This window comes from Vombatus ursinus, unplaced genomic scaffold (genome assembly GCF_900497805.2).
Source record: "Vombatus ursinus unplaced genomic scaffold, bare-nosed wombat genome assembly UNPS02004596.1, whole genome shotgun sequence".
In the NCBI taxonomy this organism is placed as follows: Eukaryota; Metazoa; Chordata; class Mammalia; order Diprotodontia; family Vombatidae; genus Vombatus; species Vombatus ursinus.
The window spans coordinates 2,832,037-2,847,360 of NW_020944374.1; the positions used below are offsets into that span (position 1 = coordinate 2,832,037).

The 15,324-nt window shown below is 37.2% G+C and overlaps 1 protein-coding gene and 1 pseudogene across 1 annotated transcript in view; both read right to left on the bottom strand.

Moving 5' to 3' along the window:
- TENM1 (teneurin transmembrane protein 1) overlaps window positions 1–15,324 on the bottom strand; it is a 540,368-nt gene that overhangs the window by 430,009 nt on the left and 95,035 nt on the right. The window lies entirely within an intron of this gene.
- On the bottom strand, window positions 3,701–13,973 carry LOC114025281 (annotated as a pseudogene).

Below are 15,324 nucleotides of genomic sequence, written 5' to 3' on the forward strand. Positions count from 1 at the left end.
ATTCTGTCCTTGGAGGTTGATAGCATTTTTCATCATAAGTCCTTCAGAATTTTCTTGGAACAATGCATTGCTGAGAATAGCTAAGTAATTTACAGTTGATCATCATATGATATTGCTTTTACTGTGTATAATGTTTTCATGGTTGTGTTCACTTTGCTTTGTATCAGTTCATGTAAGTCTTTGCAGGTTTTTTCTGAAACCATCCTACTCATCATTTCATATACCACAGTAGTATTCCATCACATTCACATACCACAGCTTCTCCAGCCATTCCCTAATTGATAGGCATCCCCTCAATTTCCAATTCTTTGCCACCACAAAAAGAGTTGCTATAAATATTTTGGTACACATAGGTCTTTGTCCTTTTCCTTTGATCTTTTCTGGGATACAGATCTAGTAGTGGTATTTCCAGGTGAAAGTATATGCAGAGTTTTATATCCCTTTGGCCATAGTTTCAAATTGCTCTCCAGAATGTTCGCATCAGTTTACCATACCACCAATAATGTATTAGTGTCCCAACTTTTCCACATCCCCACCAACATTTGTCATTTTCCTTTTCTGTCACATTAGACAGTCTAATAGGTGTGAGATGGTACCTCAGAGTTGTTTTAATTTGCATTTCTCTAACCAACAGTGATTTAGAGCATTTTTTCTTCATCTGAAAACTGTTCATATAATTTGATCTTTTACCAACTGGGAAACGACTCATATTTTAATTCATTCTAATTGACTCAATTCTCTATATAATGGAAAAATGAGACTTTTATCAGACAAATTTACTATAAATTCCCCCCCCCCCCCAGTTTCCTGCTTCTCTTTTAATTTTGACTGCATTGGTTCTGTTTTGTTCAACAAATGTTTTAAATCAATGCAATCAAAATTATCCATTTTATATCTTGTAATGCTCTCTCTTATTTGGTAATTTCTTCCCTTACCTAGAGATGTGACAGGAAAAATTTCCCATGCTCCTCTCCTTAGCTTATATTATCTTTTATATCTAAATCATGTACCACTTTATCTTGGTATACAGTGTGATCTACTGGTCTCTACCTAGTTTCTGCTAAATAGCTTTCCAGTTTTCCCAACAATTTTTGTCAAATAGTGAGTTCCTGTCCCAAAAGCTTAGATATTTGGGTTTATCAAACACTAAATTACTATCGCCATTTACTACTATGAATTGTGTATCTAATCTATTCCACTGATCCACCGCTCTACTTTTACCAGTACCAGATTGTTTTGATGATTACCATTCTGTAATAGTTTGAGATCAGGTACTACTAGGTAACCTTCCTTCACATTTTTTTTCCATTGATTCCCTTGATATTCTTGACCTTTTGTTCTTCCAGATGAATTCTGTTATTTTTTTCTAGTTCTATAAAATAGTTTTTGGTACTCTGCTTGGTATGGTACTGAATAAGTAAATTAATTTAGGCAGCACTGTCATTTTTATTATATTGGCTTGGCCTACCCATGAGCAGGAGTAGCTAGGTAGAATAGTAGACAGAATATTGGACCCAGAATCAGGAAGATTCATCTTCATGAGTTCAAATCTGGCCTCAGACACTAGTTATGTGACCCCGGCCAAGTCACTTAACCCAGTTTGCCTCAGTTTCTCATCTGTAAAATGAGCTGGAGAATGGAATGACAAACTACTCTAGTATCTTTGCCAAGATAACCTCAAATGGGGTCACAAAGAGTTGGACATGACTGAAAAATGACTCAACAACAACGATTGATAATCAATAGTGAAAGACTTAGCTACTTTGAGAAATACAATGATCCACAACACTTCCAAAGGAATTATGATAAAATATGTTATCCATCTCCAGAGAGAGAAGTGATTAACTCTGAGTGCAGACTGAAGCATACCGACCATGAAAATAACTGCAGTTCGTGTACCAACATCAGTTGTTGAAGACAAAATGGTGGTGAAGTTCTATGAAGAACTTAAGACCAAATCAAATCAACATATACTCTGATATATGACAACTTCAAAGAAAAAGTAAACATGGAAATACACGGGAAAGTAGAGTTCAGGAATAAAAATGAGGGTAGCTAGGAACTTGTAGACTACACAGTACATGGATGCCTCTAAATCACGAATGCTTTCTTTTAAGAAAAAATTAGTGGGTGCTAGACAAGGTAAACATCAAATTACACCATAAATTATCAAATCATTTTATTTTAACAGACAAGAAAAGACTTGTTATTGATGTGGGAGTGAGCTGACCCTGAGTCAGTTGTCTGTGTACTGTCATATTATTGATTCATCACAGCTTTAAAAAAGAAATAATTAAAGTGAGAAAAAGATACAACTCATTTAAGCAGTCAAACCTGAAATTAAACAAATAACTGAAAATAAAAGATAAGAAGAGGACGAGGGAACTATATCACAACAGACTAGAGAAATTTCAGTCAGAAATTTAGCCAATATAAATTAGTTGACATAACAAGGAGACAAAAGGGGGCCAAACACTTTAGTCAGAAAATGTACGACTTGCCAAATAACTCGCCCTTTGTTTCCACGGGCAATACTTAGTTAGAATATAAACTTGTCTGCAAGTTTTAAAAAGAAGATAGATAGATGATTATGAGTACTATCGCATTAAGCAGAGAGAAATTAGTGGAGGGTAAAACCAGTTTAAAGAAAGCTTGGCAAGAAATCCAGCTAAATAAGGTATCCCATAGACATTCAAGGACGAAAAGATAAGGACACTTACAAACAGAAGAACAATGGAAAAAATTGCAAAAGTCATTTTAACAAACTGCTTTCTTCATCAAGAATAAGGGAACCACTACATTTGTATCTTAAAATCATGTACAAAGTATTTATTAAGGAGTTATAAACAGCACTAAGGAGAAGAAATATGGTAGAAGTAGCCATACTGACCAAGTATATACAAAGGAGATCAATCCTAAAGGTGATACTATTGTGAGGACATTGACAGATTGAAATACCTAATTGAAATATCTAAAGGAGAGGAAAATATGAAAGGTATGGAAAAAAATCTTGGATATATCTAAATACAGCAAAAAGAAACCCAAAGAACATCAAAAACTATTGACTAATATACTTACTCTCCCATTCATACAAAAATCTTCATTACTATCAACTATATTGAGGACATCCTTGATGAGGATATTTGTAGGGAACAAGCAGGCTTTCACAAGGGATATTTGACAATTGACCACATAATTAGCATCTCACAATTAATTGAAAGATATAGAGAACATAAGATCTCACTGTGCTTACTGCTTGTTAATTGCACATACATAACATTCAATTTGGTTGATTAAAATGCTTCCTTACAAGCTTTTTTACAATAAGGTTTCTCTCACTCATGCTTCAATAGCATTTGTGATTCCCAGAAGATGCAAAAGTAGAAATAACTCATTCAAAAACTCCTGGATTAAATAATACCACACAAGGGACAAAATAGTTACAGGTATGCTTGCCAAAGGTACGGCTTTGTGATAGAGGACATCCAGCAAAGATTTTTTTAAATATTAGAAACAAATTTTATTTTTTCATAAGAACAATTCTACTGCCAAAGTGAGTCAATGATATCAAATGAATACTGTCATTTTCATTAAGAAAATTCTATTTCTTGGAAGAGCTTTCTGCAGGTGATATCAGAATATATATCAGAACCTTATCTGGAAACGACTTATCAGACCGGAAATCATGGGTTTCCTCTTTCTAGTTGTATTCTTGGGAAGTCTGAGACATGAAGAGTTTGCCCAAGTTCTGTGCAGCAGACTCTTTGATGTTTTGGCAGTAAGTGTTCATTTGGCCCGCAATAAGGAGTGAATCCATCCTCGCAGGCGGCTGAGGAAGTTTGATCTCTTTGGACGTGTCCTCCTCAGGGAGGGGAGGTTCTCCTCTACTCTAGTGCTGTAGATTCTCCTGCTGAAGGCATTGCTGATACTGATGTTTCTGTTGATGCTGCTTACTGGTGTTTCTCATATAGGTGTTATATTTAACAATATCCTGGTTCATTTCATCCACTCTGTCCATCAACAATTGCAAGCTCCTCCCCAGATGATTACTGCTGGCTAGACTGAGCAATTCATGTTTATCTGCCACAGCTTTTCTAGTTCTCACATTAGTATGTTGATCAGATGTGAATTTTTAATTATAATCGGCACTTTTTCAAATACGTGCTCAAAGGTGATGTCTGCCTTTTTCAATGCTTCAGGAGAAAAATATTTCTCTTTTCAAACTTCCATCAGCTTAGCAATCAGCCTATGTGCCTTCAATGATGAGACCCTTGATCAGTTATTATGTGATCATAAATAAGTGAGGCAACACTTTCTCTGACCCTTGCAGGTCAGCACTTTCCAGAGCAGCTCCAACTGAATTTCTATAGCATGACCTTTTAAAGACTGGCTTTTGTTGTTTTTGTTGTTTTGTTGTTTTTGTTTTTGCTTTTTTTTTTAGCTACAGTAGGACACTTTCTTTTCAGTTGTTTTCACTTCAACCATTACATTCAAGCTTCACTGAATTTAAAGTTCTTTAAAAGTCCTCTTTTCTGCTCCCATTGTGAATGACTCCTGATAATCAATTTCACCTTACCTTGACTGATCTACAGTATTTTGGTTTCTGATATCCTTATGTCAAAATGTCTGTAAATATTCCACTTAAGTAAACATAGGAGACAGTGTCATGTAAGAGCAAGGGAACTGGATTTGTAAATCTCTGCCCTGACACGAGCTTTGTGACCTTGACAAATCATTGAAGTGTTTTGAGCTGCATTTCCTCATCTGTAAAATAGGGTTAACAATGCTTCACCTACCTTCTTGACAGGGTTGTTTCTGAGGAAAATGCTTGGTAGGACTTAAAGCACTGCAGAAATAGGAGTAATTATTAGGGCTAAGCACACTACAGAGAAAATAATTGATCACTATTTTATACTTCATCAACGCATCTGATTCCAAATGTTGGCTGAGTATTTAGGCATATACTACTTTATTATGTGATACTAGTCCAGTGGATGTGTGATCTCATCCATGGGGGCATTCTTTCCAATGATGGAGATTGCTGTCCATCCTATATGACTCGTTTGATCTATGTCCTCCCATAAGTTAATCAAGAGTGATAGCAGCGGGGAGTAGCGGAGGATCCACCAAATGTGGAACCTCAGTAGATAGTATTGGATAACATTTTCCCATTATAATTTGGATAAATGTAAGCATGTTACTTAAAATGATGCATCAAATATTATACTTTTTAAGCAAAATATGCAAACTAAAGCAAGGATGATCTATTTTAGTTAAATCCATATCACTCAAGCAAAGCGGAAAACTTTTTCCTTTTATCTATTTTGGAAAATATTATACAAACCCCCAAAAGTCATAAAGATGACCAAGTTGCTAAGGCTAATTTCTTTTCCACATCTTTTGGTTCACTGTCAACCACACAGAACGAGAGACATCTGACGAAAAAAATTAAAAAGCTTCAGAAAAAATCCTAACTTTCTTTTGCTAAGGAAGAAAAACTAGTTTTATAATGTGGTCTCCTTCAATTATGACTTCAATATCCACAAATCCAAAATTATAGGAACAAAAGAATTTTAAGGAATGATTACTCTTACTATAAAGAAAGATTCACCAAAATTTTCTTGAAAAACTGATTTTGACTTAAAGCATGTGCAGATATTTCATGGCTCTCTCCTATCCACCTTCAACATGGAAGATTGAACCAGGCAGAGAGCACTGTACAGTCATCAAGACCGGGCTTTCATTGGCCAGTCTGCTCTTACACATAAATTCCACTTACATACAGCTCTTCAGGAATACATCTTTTCTGTAGAGTGAGGTAAACCTATATCTCAACACAGCATTTTAACATTTATACTTCCCAAATTACTGAGTATCCAAATGTACCACAATAAGGAAAAAATGCTGTGGTATTAAAACTTCAAGAAATAAAATCACAGTATTTGAGAATTATTTCCTGGTGCAAACCAGAAATTGAACTGGTTGAAAGAGAACAAGTCAGGGTGGTGAAGAACAAACAGCAGTCTTTTCTCATCCATATCAAGATTGTGTAATAAATTACCCTCTTCTCTCTCATACTGTCAGGAGAAAACGATGTTTAGATTAAACCTTGCTAAGCCCTAAAAGGATAATTTGTCAGTATTTTCCAGTTTACTACCAATGCAGTATTGATTTGCTAGGGCCCTTCTTTCTATTTTATTTACACTAATTCAATCTGGAACAACTGAAACCGAACTTGTTGAAAAACAAGATATTCCTTTATTTTAAGTCTTATAGGCTCAGGGTAGAAGACAGTAGTAAACAAGAGCCAAAGTATTCATTCTGTTTCTTCAAGTATAGATTGACACTCTTTAAAAGGCAATTATAATCCTATATAAACATAGGAGAAACAGGCACACATGTATGTAGGCACATGTTAACACATGTTATATACACACAAATAGATGTATAACATGTGTGTTCATGTAGAACATGTATATGCAATATATTTACATACACATGTATATCTGTCTATCATGTGTATGATGCCATCGTGGATAAGAGGCTGGCCTTCAAGTCAGGAAGAACTGGGCTCTCATTCTGCCTCTGCCTCTGGGTAAGTTACTTAATCTTTCAGTTCCCCAGGCAACTGTCTTAGATCATAAAGTCATAGATAAATTGCTGGTCACCATTCACAGAGGAAGATTTTACTCTGAGAATGTCCTATATTGATGAAATCCCAAGAAAGATCAAACAAATACATAATGTAGGCACAATATACATATAAATAAATTTGTATACACATACATGAAGAGCAATGCAGCATGTTTCACAGAAAACAGTACTCAGATCAGAAAGAAAAGGGTTTAAACTTCGTCACATACTATAATAACACATACTATACTGACTGTTTGAGGTAAAAGGAATTACTTTAAAAAAAAAAAAGATGAATTATTTAACTTCTTAGTGTCCCAGGCACTCAAAGCATAAGCTGTGTAATAGGTGCCAACCTATGTTAGTATACTGGAAGAGAGCATTTCCTCACTGGGAGTACCTATAGCAATAAAATCACAAGTCTAGACAAAAGGAAAAAAAAAACCAGTATTTATTAAGTACTTATTATGTAGTGAGCATTATTCTAGGCACTAGGCATATACAAATTGAGACAATTCTTGCCCTCAAGGAACTGACATTCTACTAATAAGATACAACATGATCTGGAAGTAGGGCACTAACAACTGGGACAACCAGGAAAGATCTCTTCACAAAGCTGGCCCTTAAGCAGAGCCTCAAAGACAGGTATGGGGTGAAGACACCTCTGCTTCCAAAGAGTAGAGGTGTGGAAGGAGAATATTCCAGGCATGGGGGGCAACCAGTACAAAAACATGGAGATAGGAAATGTAATGTCATACACAGGGAAATGGCAAAACCAATTTGACTGGGTCCTAGCTTATGTGAGAGGGAATAATCAACTTGGAAACTTATGTTGGATGGAACCAGAGTAGGGCTTTAAAAGCTAAATAGAGACACTTGGATCTCAAGGAAATGGAAAGCCACTGAAGTTTCTTGAACACAGGAGTGACATGGTCAGACCTATGCTCTAGAAATTACATTTTTGCAGTCACATGGAAAATAGATTACAGAGGGGAGAAATTGGATGCGGAGGCTAATTAGAAGACCTTTTCGGTAGTTCACGTCAAAGGTGATGGTGAGATTTAAGAGACAAGATTTTGGAAATAAGTGGAGATGGGGGTGAGAGGTGAAGAATCAATTATGAATCCTAGGCTGCAAACCTAGATGATCAGAAGAATGATGGTGCTCTTGGGAGAAACAAAGATGTTCAGATGTGAGATGGGTTTAGAGGAAAATACAAAGAATATTGCTCTGGGTGTGTAAAATTTTATTTATTTACATGATATGGAGATATGGAACTGAAATCCAGGAGAGATGAAAGCTGGCCATGTGGATTTGGGAATCACCTGTACGGAGATAACTGAATCCATGGGAGCCCACATAATCACCTAAGGATAGACTGCAAAGAGATGTGTACAGAGACTTGAGGGACAATCTGCTACAAGGCTCAAGACAGGGATGATGAACTTGTGGACAGACTGAGAAAGAAGAGTCTGACAGGTAGGAAAAGAACCATGACACAGCAGTGTCATACAGACCCAAGTAAGAAAGAGGATACACAAGGAAGGGGAGGGTCAGCATTATTAGATGCTAGAAAGAGGTCAAAAATCAATCAGCAAGCATTTGTTCAACACTATGTGCCAGGCGCTGTTAAGTACTGGGGACACAGTGAAAAACAAAACAGTCCCTGCCCTCGAATAGCTTACATTCTCATGGGGGAGACAACACAGACAACACAGATCAAACGAAATAAATCAGGGTCTATAGAATGTCATTTTGGAGGGGATGCCCTAGCAGCTAGGAGAAACAGGAAGGGCCTCCTAGAGCAGTTGGCACTTCAGTATAAGGTAAAAGGTAGGAAGGAGACCATTCCAAACATGGGGAACAACTCTAGAGCAAAGGCACAGATGTGGGAAATGAAATCGTGGTGCAAGGAAGAGCAGGCAGGCCAGTATGGCTGAACTGTAGAGTATGTGGATCAGAGTATAAGAAGACTGGTAAGGTAGGAAGTGACTAGTTGTGAAGAGTTTTAAATATCAAAAAGATTATTTTATATTTGATTCTGGAAGTAACAGAATGCTTATTAAGCAATGAGGTGAAATTCACTTTATTATTTTTAGTTCAATTTTATTTTATTTGCAAGTTCACATTCTCTCCACTTCACTACACCCTCCCAGCCCCTCTTTTAAGAAAGCAAGGAAAACCAACCCTCCTGCTGTGAATGTATAGTCAAGCTAAAATTCCCACACTTGCTGTATCAAAAAAAAAAAAAAAAGGCCTCAGTATGCACAGAGTCAATCACTTCTCTACCTGGAAGTGGTCCCATGTTTCCTAATGAGTCCTTTGGAATTGTGGCTAATTGTTCTGTTGATCAGAGTGTCCAAGCAATTCAAAATTGTTCATCTTTAAAACACTGCCATTGTAGAAATTACTCTCCTGGTTTTGTTCACTTCAGCCTGTATTCATTCATACAAGTCTTCCTAGATTTCCAACCACCTCTTTCATCATTTTTTTACAGGACAGTATTCCATCATATTCTATACCACAACCTGTTTAGCCAATCTCCAAATTATGGTAACACCCCCTCAGTTTCCAAGACTTTGCCACTACAAAAAGCTTCTATAAATATTTTTGTACAAATGGGTTCTTTTCTTTTTTCATTTATCTTTGTTTTACAGGGCAGTTAGGTAGCATAGTGGATAAAGCATTGGGTCTGGAGTCAGAAAGACCTGAGTTCAAATCCAGCCTCAGACTCTTACCAGCTGTGTGACCCTGGGCAAGTCACTGAACCCTGTTTGCCTCAGTTTCCTCATCTGTAAAATGAGCTGGAGAAAGAAATGGCAAACCACTTCAGTATCTGCCAAGAAAACTGCAAGTGGGGTCATGGAGAGTCGGACACAATTAAAACAACTGAACGACAACAACAAAGAGTGATGGTATTGGTGGGTCAAACGGTATGCACAGCTAAATAAACTTTGGGGCATAGTTCCAAAATGGTAGACCAGATCACAGTTCACCTACAGTGCATTAATGTACCTGTTTTCCCATAGTCTCTCTAACATATCCATATTCCCTTCCCAACTTTGCCAATCTGGTGGGTATGAGATAGTATTTCAGAGTGGCTTTAATTTTCATTTCTCTAATTATTAGTTATTTAGCATTGTTTTAAAAAATATGGCTATTGATAGATTGGATATCTTCCTCTGGAAACCACCTAAAGAAATTCACTTTGACAACTGTGTGGAAGACAGATTGGAGTGGGGAGACATTTGAAGCAGAGAGACATATTGTTAAGACTATTGCAACAGTCCAGCAAGAGGTAAAAAAGCCCTGAACTCAAATGGTATCTATTTCAGTAGAGGGAAGGAAGTGTTCAGAAGAGATGCTGCAGAGGCAGAAGTTATAAGTTATAGCAATCGTTTAGATGTATGGTGTGAGCAAGAGAAAAGAATCTAGGATGACACCAAGGCTTTTAACCTGGGTGACTAGAAGGATAGTGACGCCCTTGACAGTAACAGGAGAAGAAAGAACATGGGCTGAGTAGAAGGATAATGATTTCTATTTTGGACACCCTCACTTGATCTGTCCATTTCCACTAGCATTGCATATGTCTTCTCCTTTTTGTGGCTGAACTCCTTGAAAAGTCTGCCTACAATAACTACTTCCAATTTCTTTCCTCTCATTCTTTTTAATTCTCCACAGTCTGGCTTCCAAACATACTCAATCAAAAATCCTCTCTCTAAAGTTACCAAGGATTTATTAATTGCTAAATCCAATGGTCATTTTCAACCCCAATCCTTGACTTCTCTGCAGCTTTTGCCAGTGATTACCTCCTTTCTAGATTTCTGGGATACCGCTCTATGCTGGCTCTCCTCCTACCTGTCTGACCAATCCTTCTTGGTCTCCTTTACTGGATCTTCATGCAGGTCAGGGCCACTAACTTTGAACGTCCCCTCGGGCTCTGTTCTGGGACTCTTCTCCCTCTATACTATTTCACCTCTCATTAGCTCCTATGGTGTCAGTTATCTCTATGCTGATGTTTCTCAGATCAACTTATCTAACCCTAAACTCTCTTCTGACCTCCACACTTAAATTTCTTTCTGCTGTTCTATGGTGAACTTAATGAGAGGACACAGACCAGAGCTGCCCAGAATGGGTCAGTGTGAATGGGTCAAATCAGTACTTTTGAGTATGACTTCCCAAGGCACTTAATCATTTCACTGATGAGAATATTCCCCTCCAGTGATGCAGATTTGACTGCGGGAGTGACTGTAATTTCTGACTGAATAACACTGTATGTATACACACATACAACTAATTGGTCATATCAAATGAAGTCATATCTATAAAACAAAACAGGATTGTTAGTCAATTTTAAAAGAGGGACAAACCTCTGTTTTGACAATGTATATTTGTTGTTTTATTTATGCCTGGACTGATATTACTTCTTTATTTGTTTGACCTAACTTTACTAATCAAGTCCCCCCAAAAAGGTAAGTGGATTTCCATATACAAATCCTTGATCAAAAACAAATCAGCTGAATCTGAATTAATTCACCAGTACAGTTAACTAGCTGAAACATTTGTGTAAAGATGCACACAAAGACATTACATAGTATGATAATTTTATGGGTTTTGCACATAAAGGAGCTGGAATCTCTTATCAGAACCCCCCCACTGTTGACTCCCCTAAATTTGTTATCCATTCATGTTGCTATTTAACAATCCAGGATCCTGGTGCTTGTAGTAACAGGGAGGTCTTCTTCTTTGCTTGGAAGGAGAAAATATTTGTACTGAAAAGTTATGAATGACTTCTGAGCTGCAGGACTCCTCCAAGTGCACAGTCTCTCTCTAGCCCCGAAGAATCATTTCAGCATGTGTAAACTTGCCAAGCAACAATAAAAATAAGGGATAAACTATTTCAACCAAACTGTTTCTGCACTTCCCCTAACATCAAAATAAATGAAAATTACTTAAATAGAAATTTCCAGATGACATCGGTCATAAAACTGAAAACAGAAAGAGAAGAATATGGACTCTGGATGAATAAGGAAAACACTACTTCAAATCAGCCACTTAGCATAATCCAGCCATTTGTTCATGGAAACAATTATGTGTACACTGCTGAAATTGTTAAGTGACAAGAGCATATTATTGGCTTCCAAAAGAAAATAGCATGGTATACATTACATCAAAGGTTTAAAATTTGCAGCTGTCTTTTTGCTTTTATAACTGCTGCTTTTGGCAGCCAACTTTGAGACATAAAATGATGTGTCCACTGGATAGTAACATTTTCAAACCAAGTTTTTCTCTGCAGACAAGAATTTGTTCTCCCAATAGGGTGCTCCTAAACTAGCAATATATCCTGGTCATTATGGGACTGCAGATTTCCAACCCTAATTTTATAAACCAGACTGTGCGGTGACTTAACAGTAGTGCAAAGGGGCAAATTTCATTATCTTCAAGAGTTCTTTTTCTTTTCAGAAGAAACAAAGGAAAAAGATACATGCCAAATGAAGCAATAAATCATGAGCTAAAATTGGTGACAAGTAGAGAGTTAAGAGGAGCATATGTACCAATGAAACTATTTTATTGTCTTTTATATGTATTTAAAATACTTTTGAATTTTCAGTGTAACAGTTCAAAATGCCATTGTCTCACCATGATCTACAGGCAATCCTGGTTTCTTAAATGCTCTGCTATCCAAATGCAGTCTGATGTTTCTGGAGGAAGATTGCCTAAAGTCTGAGAACCAATCCAGCTGAAAACAAATATGTTACTCATAAGTTGGTCGACTATTAGACCAATCAGGTAAAAATTGTTTGCATATGGCAACCCCTGTTGAGTTCAAAAGAATACCTCTCCTTCCTGCCCCTCCACTTGCAAAAAAAAAAAGGGGATTCAATTTGAGTTCACCACTTCTTTTCTATTGCCAAGGAGGAAAATAGCAACTATCACCATAAAACAAGAGTTGAATTTCTTCTGTACTTCAAAAACTGAATCCCAGTATAACCTATTAATTATATTGTACATATTCATGATGCTAATGAAAAAAAAAATTCCAAAATGTCCCAACTTTTTTAATTCTTTCTTTCAATTTATTCAACAAGCATTCATTAGGCATTTTCTATGTGCCAGGTACTGAGACTGGTTCTTGGCAGTCCAAAGAGAAAATGGAAAACAGTCTTTAAATTGTCAGAAACACAAGTCCATGGTGTTATAATAATAAAATAGCATGATTTTCTCTTATACTGAATCTACATAATGCAAATGTAAGTATAGGCATTAAAAGGGTTCTGTGAAAAAGATGAGGTTAGGTAATAATAAGAGTTATAATAGCTGACATTTACATAACACTTTAAGGTTTATAAAGCACTTTACATACATCATCTCATTTGAGTCCTACAACCATGGGAGGCAGGCATTATTATGCTATTGTAGAGATGAGGAAATGGATATTTAGAGAGCTGAAGTTATCAACCCAGGGTCACACAATTAGTCAATGTTAGATATGGAGAAGGTTACTCCATGATAAGTACAATATTATAGGGAGCTGTTTCTTAGAAATTCATGCTGTAAATGACATAAATGATCATCAATTACATTAGCAGTGAGGTTTTGATTATAATGCATTAGTGACATCATTGCAAAACAAAACAAATCAAGGCAACGTAAAAGAGGGAACGCCTATGAAATCAGTTAAATATCTCATCTCCATGTTTCCCAAGTAAGCAATGTTAAGTGAAGTTTTACCCCAACTTCCCCATAGGATATGATATTTCCCAAGAGTTGTCCCTCTTCAAAGTAAACTTGAAGAAGGTAGCATTAAACAAGTGAAAAGTTCATAGTGAGATGGTATTTCCCAGTATGATCCCACACTGCCCTTTTGCAGAAATCATAGAGATTGGACAAGGTAAAAGTGTGGAGGATTTACCTTAAACCCATTCCCAGTGCGATGTGGTGAAGTGGGTAAAGCAATGGCCCTGAAATCAGGAAAACCTTAATTCAAATCCAGCCTCAGAGATGTAGTAGCTGTGATCCTGGGCAAGTCACTTAACCACTGTCTTCCTCAGTTTCCTCAATTGTAAAATGGGAATAATAATGTCACCTGCTTTCTAGTAATTGTTACGCAGATCAAATGAGATAATATTTGTAAAGTGCCTAGTAAATAGTAGATGCTTAAAAAATACTCCCTTTCCTTTCTTCCTTCCTTCTGCTAGAAAATGTGTACACGTGGTAGAGAGCCATCATCAGCACAACGTTCATACACCAAGGGTTGTGCTCTAGTTGTGTGTCCTGGACTCAGGGGTGGGGAACCTGCAGTCTCGAGGCCACGTGCGGCCCTCTCGGTCCTCAAGCATGACCCTTTGACTGAATCCAAACTTTATAGAACAAATCCCTTTAATCAAAGGATTTGTTCTGTAAAACTTGGACTCAGTCAAAAGGCTGCACCCAAGGACCTAGAGGGCCACATGTAGCTTTGAGGCCACAAGTTCCCCACCCCTGAGCTAGGTGAATTCTTTAAGTCAAGCCACATTCACTCACAATGTTGAAGCTCTTTTGTGTCTACAGGTAAAGGGTCTCTGGGGGATGCTTCAATGTTTTCTAGACTTCGTGATACTACTGAATATGCAAAGAATTCACCTGTGTAGGTAGTAACACCCCCCCCCCCCATGGATTCGGCAGCCTCATAGACTTACAAATTCATTTGTTTTTAACTTTCACTTGTCCTGCATTTATTACATTTTCTCACATGAAGTTTCTCCTGTACCACAATTTTTCCCATTCCCTGAACTACATACTTAGATAATACTCATTCACATGCACACATGTACATTGGATCGGTATACATTTTCTTACATGGCAGACATTTTTTTATTTCAATATGAGGGTTGCAAAAAAGTCTTATTTTCAAGCACTTGATTATTAGGTTTGTGGGCATGACAACAGTACAGAGAAAGCAGAAATAGATTTAAATATCTTGTATGAGGGAAAAGAAAAAGAACTCCAGACTTGTCCAGTTCCTAGCTTCCTAATGCCATCTAGATTGCTATAATTTCCCTGCAAATGAAAACAACTGCAGAAGCACTGCCTACACCTACAGCAATTCTGATGACTTACATACTTCCTTTGATGGTGTAACATCTCCAAAGGAGCCATTCCAAAGTCAACTGCAGTGTCTTATACACGTGTGATGGGTCCAGCAGAGCCGTTATTATGTCAGTTATACAGCAGGGCTCCTGCCAAAGCTATTACCAAGTCATTGCATTGTTCCACATACTTCCTTTGACATTTGGATGGTTCCTGAGGAACTGTTATCACTGCCATGGAAGTGTCCTGTTTAACTTATACTGCTAGGGAAAAACAAACAGGAAAAGAAAATAAATAAATGAATATAAATGCTTCCATTCAAATCCTATGAATGGTTCCACATGGCCAAATATCTTAAGGAAGACAAAAGGTCTTGGGGGAATAACAGTCTCACATCACCCAGAAAACCCAGGATGGCCATTTGTCCCACAACATCTGCATGACAGTGGTGGTGTACTTATTGCTAATCCATTGTATATTATGTGCTTCACTGGTATATGTTACAGAAGCAAGGGGAAGCATTACTGGTGAATTGCTATGGTGTTGTGGTCTCTAACAGAACTTCCCTTCCTTGTAAAATGTCTCAACAACAGACATGGAACAAAATGCCTAGAAATCTGT